Source organism: Manduca sexta, chromosome 8, assembly GCF_014839805.1.
Source record: "Manduca sexta isolate Smith_Timp_Sample1 chromosome 8, JHU_Msex_v1.0, whole genome shotgun sequence".
Classification (NCBI taxonomy): Eukaryota; Metazoa; Arthropoda; class Insecta; order Lepidoptera; family Sphingidae; genus Manduca; species Manduca sexta.
Genome location: NC_051122.1, coordinates 10,537,378 through 10,545,238, shown reverse-complemented (window position 1 = coordinate 10,545,238; position 7,861 = coordinate 10,537,378). Strand labels below are relative to the sequence as shown.

At 33.6% G+C, this 7,861-nt stretch overlaps 1 protein-coding gene across 2 annotated transcripts in view; it reads left to right on the top strand.

Moving 5' to 3' along the window:
• The first annotated feature begins 418 nt into the window (after positions 1–418).
• LOC115440903 (steroid receptor seven-up, isoforms B/C) overlaps positions 419–7,861 on the top strand; it is a 93,779-nt gene continuing 86,336 nt past the window's right edge. The window contains exon 1 of one of the 2 annotated variants that reach the window (XM_030165409.2): positions 419–774. The gene's annotated coding sequence lies outside the window, so the exon portion shown is untranslated. The remainder of the gene's footprint in view (positions 775–7,861) is intronic. The other variant, XM_030165407.2, reaches the window with a different exon arrangement.

Here is a 7,861-nt window from a genome sequence, read left to right as displayed (position 1 = left end):
AATACAACAAACTATAATAAATAATTTATTATTTTATAGATAAATATAATTTAAACTTTATAGGTTACTTATAAGTTGTTAATATATCTATAAAATATATATACTAGGTAAATTATAATTAGATTTGTTTTGAAACTAAGCATAGATTTTATTTATTCAATATAAGTTCCGATTTTAAATATAAGATAACATTATGAACACATTATAAACATGCATTCGTTTCATCTTACCACTACAATTAATAACAATAGTACATCTAAAGTAGGCGTGTACACAAATAAAAACCGCAACACAAATTTTCTTACCGACAGTACCCGTCCACTGAAAGATTTTCACCCCAGTCGGCGAAGAGGGGAGTCGAGGTGGCGGGGCCTTCGCTCCCTGCCCCAGCAGGCCACCGGGCCAATGGCGGAGCCGCGCGCCCTGGCCCGACCCGAGCTCAGTCGCGCCTGAACCGCGACCCCTGACACACAAGCGCGTCGCGCGTTTCTCGCCCCGCGACCGCAACCGGCATCATCACGCACGGAGCGCTAGTTTACGGCGGGGTCGGAGGCCCGGGGCTTTGCCCTCCGAGGGCCCCTGACCTCCCGCCTCTGGAGCTTGGCTTCCGCGGCAGCAGTTGGCGCGATGACGAGCTGTTGCCGTCGACTCCCGCGAGTCAGGCCGCGTCCACGCAGAGCGGCTCCTCTGCGACGGACAAGGGCCAGAACGTGGAGTGCGTGGTCTGCGGAGACAAGTCCTCGGGGAAACACTACGGCCAGTTCACGTGCGAGGGTACGTACCATGTGCAGTGAAAGTGTTCGTCTGAGGTGGCTCAGTGCGGTTTGTGCGTATTACTGTTGTAGATGTGATTAACGTAAGTTAGTAAAATGACGAAAAACTTATTTGTGAGTAGGTAACGACTAAACGAATAAGTTTAATGTTTAATTAAGCGACAGAAAAAACAAAAAATGTGCTAGAAACTTTTGTATTGTAAATCTTGTCGCGAACTAATGAATAAGTTAAACTATTAGTCGTTAACGAGGTAAAACAAATATAAATATAATAAGCCCACAAAAAATATTGAACACTGGTTATAATTCATAAAGATCATTCGTAACGGCAATTATCCAATCAGAAATCATTTCGACGTTCCGATTCGATACTGATACATGATTGACAATAAACTATTAATTGCATTTTCTATAATTGGTGCATTTAAAACGAGTTATTGAAAGAAAGTATTTAACTTCTTCCAATGGTTCTCTGATAGCTATTTAACAAATACAATGGACTCTATATTGGAAAATTGATTGGAAATGGAAAGTTCTTAAAAAAATGTCAATTAAGTCACTTGCCTTGTAACCGTCGATATTAATTCAATTAGAACCGAAAAATATGATAACAAACAGCAAATTTCATTCCCCTTTTGACCTCAAAATCTCAATTAACAGAACTCTGTCCGCGGAGAACCCCTCTAATCAGAATGCAATAAGACAAAGTTTTCTTAAAGTGCCTGTTATAAAAGATAAGGGCTCTCACTTTTATGCAAATGAAGCTATCACAGGAATTGTCATTTTGTGAGTTACCCCACTTTGCTTATAGTATACTTGATTAATGGAATATTTTGCAGTAGTATATTACGGTTTGAGTAAATATATTCAATATATGTTCCAGTAATCTGCTAAATAATATTATTCTAGCATCCTCGACGCAAAACTTATTAATAATTAAAAAAAAGTGTTAAATCATTCATAAAACTAACCATAAAAAGAAAACGGTAAATTTTTATTAGAATTTTTTGAGAAAACATTTTAAAATGCAAAACGTGTGGGGTCAAAATGTGCATAAGTTAAAAACCATTGTAATGCAGTGAAACTAGAAAACGTAAAGTTAATAGTGACAATGCAATATTGCTATGCAGAACTTGTCTGACAATTTTTAAACTCAGGTTAATTTTGTAAATGTTGGTGATGCGGCAAAAAAACACGAATAAAACGTAATAAAAAATATAAAAATATATCCTTATAATGTACACATTTTTACATTGTAAGTGAAGCTGAGTTCCGAGTTACCATTAAGTGGCAGCCATGAGAGCGGCGCATAATGTGTTTCATGTCACCAAACAATTACGGTATTAAGTTAAGTGGCGATGTTAGACGCCATACCGTTGGATAAACATCTTGGGAACAGTCTAGTTTAATCTTTTGTTTGACGACAAATTGTTTCGAAACTTTTTACTTAAAACCTAAGATTGTGCAAAAAAAAACGCGAATAAAAGAAACCTGGCACAAATGAAAATAAAAATATATTTTTTAAATAAGGAATTGTAATTCGAATTAGTCCGTTTAACCGTCCGTGACATAATAGGCTCGTCAAGTGCAACACAGTCATTACAAGCGGTGGTCCCAAAGACCCGCAGCCTTGACCTCTGACGGGTTAAGCTCTAACCTGCGCGCCAAGCCCGCACGGCTTCGAGATATGCACCTGTTAATATGTGGATGCTTTTTATTTATCTTTTAAAAAGGACCGGAATAAAAATAAAAAATATATTTTTTTATTTCGAAGTGACTTATTGTTTACGTATCGTTTGTTTATTGAAGGATAACAGCAAATATGCTGGACATATTGTATGGTTTATCTTATGATTTTTTTCATGCGTACTTCTGTTAAAAGATATAGCAATATTACATATTTCTTTATATAGAAGTCGTTTCTTTATAAAGCAATTATTTTAAGAATATACATAAATAGGAAATAATATACATAAAAAAGAGAAAAAAAGTTTAACGTGTGAATTTTGTAATCATTTTTTAAATTTAATTAAAAAAGCGGATCTTTAAATTAGCTACAAGAAACATAATTATGAGGAAGTGTCACGGCAGTAGATTGCAAACACAGTTGCGTTCCTGTTTGAAGGACATTGTAGCCATTTTAAAACTTCTTATTAAACAATAATTATCACTATCATAAATAATCACTGTCTTTATATATTTTTTTATAATAAACAAATCCTCGCTCTAATTCATAGTTGTTTAAAAATGTTTATCGTATCTATTGTCCAAGTATTATGAACCTATTGCAGCCCCTCGTAATACTGTGGTTGCTGCTTCATTGCTTGGTGTTGTATTTATACATCGTGGCGATTAGACAGGCGAGCGACTTGAAAAATGCATTTAATACATTTTTTTTAACTTTGTCACATTATTTTTTTGATTTTTGAATTAAGATCTTTAAGTTTTCAAATATGAGCAATAGTTTTATTTTTCGTTTTCATTAAATAAAGGACGTTGGAAGTTTTCAAATATAAGTCAATAAATTAGTTATTGCTATCAATAAAATTAAAAATAAAATTATTTATGCGAAATATTTGAAATAACCGCATTATAAATTGCTATAATATAGGTAACCACAAGATCAATTTCCTTAATATACCAAATAAACGCTAATGTACTACTATAAGGATAGTAAATACATAATTAGGTATAAAATAAGTCTAAAACTTAATTTTCCTTATTCATTTAAAACATTACAATGGCGGATCCCGAAGCGAGTGAATCAGATAAATAAATACATTAAGTTACCGCCTAACCCACACATACACGACTTATATTGTTCCAGAAACTATATGACTCGGTCTCATATACCCAACCGTAACAAATATTTGCAGACCATATAAAAAAATATTTGTGCAACGGTTAAAACACCTACAAATTTTTGCAGAGTATATAAAAATTTTCTTGCGCGAGAATTAAAACACCTACGATAGAATTGTAATCATTGACCCGTCGCTTATCATAATTTTGAAAATTGGCTGGATAATTGACTTAAGCGACATCTATTTTGACAAATTAAGACTAGTTTGAACAAATGGAGAAAAATGATTCCAAACATGTATAAATGTCAATGTCGCTATAATTAATTAGTCATTGTTACATTGGTTTTTGCGCTGCTTATTTCTTTAAGAATTCTGATATGAGTATGTAAAAATACTGTTTTCTTAGCGAAATTAATTTCAAATTGTACCGCTAGAGGGAGACAGATTAACATCCTTAAACACACATCACTTTCCCTTTTATACTAGTGCGTTTCCATTTAAAGTAAATAAAAAGAAAAACGATTACAACTATATAATTTGACAAATGTTACATCAAATTATTATTCATTGCGGTTAGTATTAGAAAAGATTTTGGCAACATATATGATACGGGCCGTGAAGCAAAAAGGTTCGATTCTGTCAGGCGAAATTTAAAATTATGACCCTCAAAAGGGGGCGACGTCAATCTCCGTCATAAAAACATAGCATTTCTGCAATGTATTAACTTCTCGTAAAACGATTCAAATTTTACAATATTACGTTAACCACACTCTAGATGAAGACAGGATATGCAAAGCGGAAGAGTTTCTTTAAGATTTCTCATATGAGTTCACGTATGTAAAAATGCCATAGCTTCACAACTGCAAATTAAGGATGACTTCACTTGCAGTAGCGAAGAGTTAAAGACAACGTATACTCCACGTACATGTCGGTGTTTATATCAAAGCACTCATCGCTTTTCCTTAACAAATAATTATAAATAACATCACTTCCTGCCGTGAATTAGTGTTATCAGTGGCGCCAGCGGGGGCACGACCCTGGCTGTCGATAAGACATATTTGCATATCTATTGGGACTTATTAATTCTTTCTAATTAAAATTTTTAAGCAAATAGGTCACGTGCTTGTTGAGCTTCAAGCTCCAGTCGTGAAGGGTGCTTTAAGCTCGCATATCCAGAACACTTATGGGTAGTATGTCTGTACTGAGACTTGATCTAAAATGTTCATAATGACTATTTGATCTTGCATTTTTAATTGCATAGGCGATGTCGGATTTGGTAAATGATAATAGAGAGAACTTTGCTCTAATATATGACTTATGTTAAATCAGAGCGTATTATATAGGGAGAGAAGTTTTATAATATCATTTAGTGTTAAATTTAGGAATAAAACTTTTACTTATCATTTCTTAGATAATCTGTTTTCTGCTATAAAAGCCCTTAAAACAATATAGCGATCGATAGACCCATCTGCGTGATGCTAGCGCTATCTTTTAAAAAAAAATGATTAAAAATACCTATAATTTTCATGGGAGCACATTACCGGGCTAAAAAGTTACCTATGTGTTAATTAATTCAGGATATGGTCTATATTTGTGCCAAATTTCATTCAAATCCGTTCACTTATTTCTGTGTTTTCTTTTAACAAACATACAACATGTTCATCAACTTTTGCTTTTAAAATATTAGATTAAATAAGCGGGCCCTACGCGCAACACCAAGGGTCATTGTACTATATCTTTCAATTGCATTCAAATGTATCTACAATTTAGTTACGAAACAAAGTTTCCAGTGTTATCAATTAAAACTCTATTTTACTCTTCACTATCTGCACATTCACCTTAATTACACTCACTTGTCCTCATTATAAGTGTCCACTGTAAAGCTACGGTTCAAGCCATTCGAGTGAGTTAAAGTTGAAATAATAGTGAAAACCTGATAAGGCCTACCGTCCCAACTTCCATATTTCAGCTTAAGCCTATCACGTGATTACTGCCTTAAGAATAATCGATAAACCGCATTAGTGTCGCGACTATAAAGTGTTATTTTGATGTCGACAAATCCACTTTATTAAGTCAGACCTCCCGCCGTTTGTGATGGAACCTTGTGGCAGTGAAACGAGACGGTGTGTTAAGGTGAACGGTACTAAATTGTTTACGGGTGTTAGAACGACAAAGTCCTTCGGGGAAGCGCTTCTTTTGACTTAAATGCTCGCGTCTGTGAGCGACAATGGTGCTCGCAGTTGACACCTGTGTGTAGTGATGGGCGATGTCTAGTTACTTGTATCGATAAATGAAATTTGGAAGTACAAATACATATCCAATTGAATATAATATCATGAGGAGCTCATTTAGTAAAATTTACATAATTCGTGCATTTATTCTCATCTATAGGTAGTACTAAACACGTTCTTAACCCTAACCCTGTTCCACTATACAGATTAAAGATGGACTGTTTGATTTTATGCTGCATTTATTATCAACGTCTCAACTGCGCAGACGGCAGAAGTAGGTGCGTTATCGATGCGCGCGCGTCACTAACCGGCCGCTACAACCGGTCAGTTTATGGTATGTTTTGTCCCGTGATACCGTGGCAGTTAACCCTATCTTTACGACCGACTCTAAACATAAGTGTCTTTCCGAACTTATTTATTTTTATCTCATTCCACTTTTTAAATTGAATCCGCGTTCGGCGCGTGTGTGGCTCTTCTCTCGCCACTAAAACTGTCAATAAAACGTTCAAACGGCTTGAATCATGCGTTCTTTTAATGAAAATTTGACTCTTTTTATATATTATTTATGTGATTTAAACAAGTACTAGATGTGAGCCTTAATAAGGTAAACATCGAGCGTGCGACGTTAACGGCCATTTTGAAAATTTAAAGCCCGCCATCTTGTTAAACAGTTTCACGTTTGTCACGTCGTAAATAACAAATTTACTTTTATATTGTGAAGGGATATATGTTTTATTGATAATTTGTTACGTTTTATATATTTTTAAGGCTATTATCTCCTTTAATGATGGAGTAGGTGTAAAACTTTTTTTAATACTCTATCGGGACACGTTTTGATTATTGTTTTAATTATTTTTGATACAAAATGAAACTAAAATACCGTCTTATAACATAAATGAATATGCCAATGACTGTTTAAAGGAAACAATAATCGATATAATCGACTCGTACATCCTTCAATCGATATGCATATGCTAATTAGTCGCAACCCTTCGATTTACTTTTAAACGATTCATTGTTCCAAAATAATTAATATTCATTTACTTCGTACATTTCGGCCAAGGCGCCATATTTACGAATGTCTGGTATTGAAAATTGGACAAGATTTTACAGAATGATTTTTTAGAACATCGAAGTCTTCAAATATTTTCTACAATGAATATTGTATTATCAGCTTTGTATATTTATGTAGGGTACTAAAACTGTTTTTATTAAAGAAAATACAGATATATTTTATGATAACTGTAATTAATTAATGACGAAATAATTCGCGAATCACATAATAAATATGTAGGTATGCAAACGAATTTTAAATTCTTGCATAGAAACGAACACATTATTTCGTTATTATTAGAACAAAACAGGGTTATGTATTGTTCGCATTGTGTCGCCATGAAATTGTTAAAAACCGGTCAATTTTGCATAAACACTTAAGTATTTTGTGTACCTATTGATACGTTTGTAGATAAATAGAAATATTTGTTTTTGTCGTCGCACATTTCTAATTTATATTAATTAATATTCTCACTATTTAATTAAAATTTATTATAAAAATAACAAAACATCCGCAATATATACAAAAACTAAATTAATGTAATTAATTCTAATCTCAATTACAAATTTTATAGCAAACGCGCAATATTCACAAATAATAAATTAATTTAATTAATTTGAATCCCGAGATGAGACATTGCACGATTTGTGCATATGCGTTCTTTGCACAGGACTTAAGTCATTAAGGCTATCCATTGGAGTCATTAAACCGAGTAATTTTTCATTAGACTCATTCTTTTGTGGCCGCGTGCCTTAATGAAATGATTAAGGGAAGTCGAGAGCGCATTTATGTATCCAGCTTGAAGATAAATTAATAAACAAATTAACTATAATATATCTTTAAAATATAATAATGTAAGTTTGTTCATCCTATTGCTTATTGCCTTCAGATTTTTACCATTATGGTCGATTTTTGGATGGCTAATGACTTTAAACTTCCTAAATGTCTTATAACGTAAGTTTGTTCATCGTATTGGAAGCATATTTTCATCGATTATCG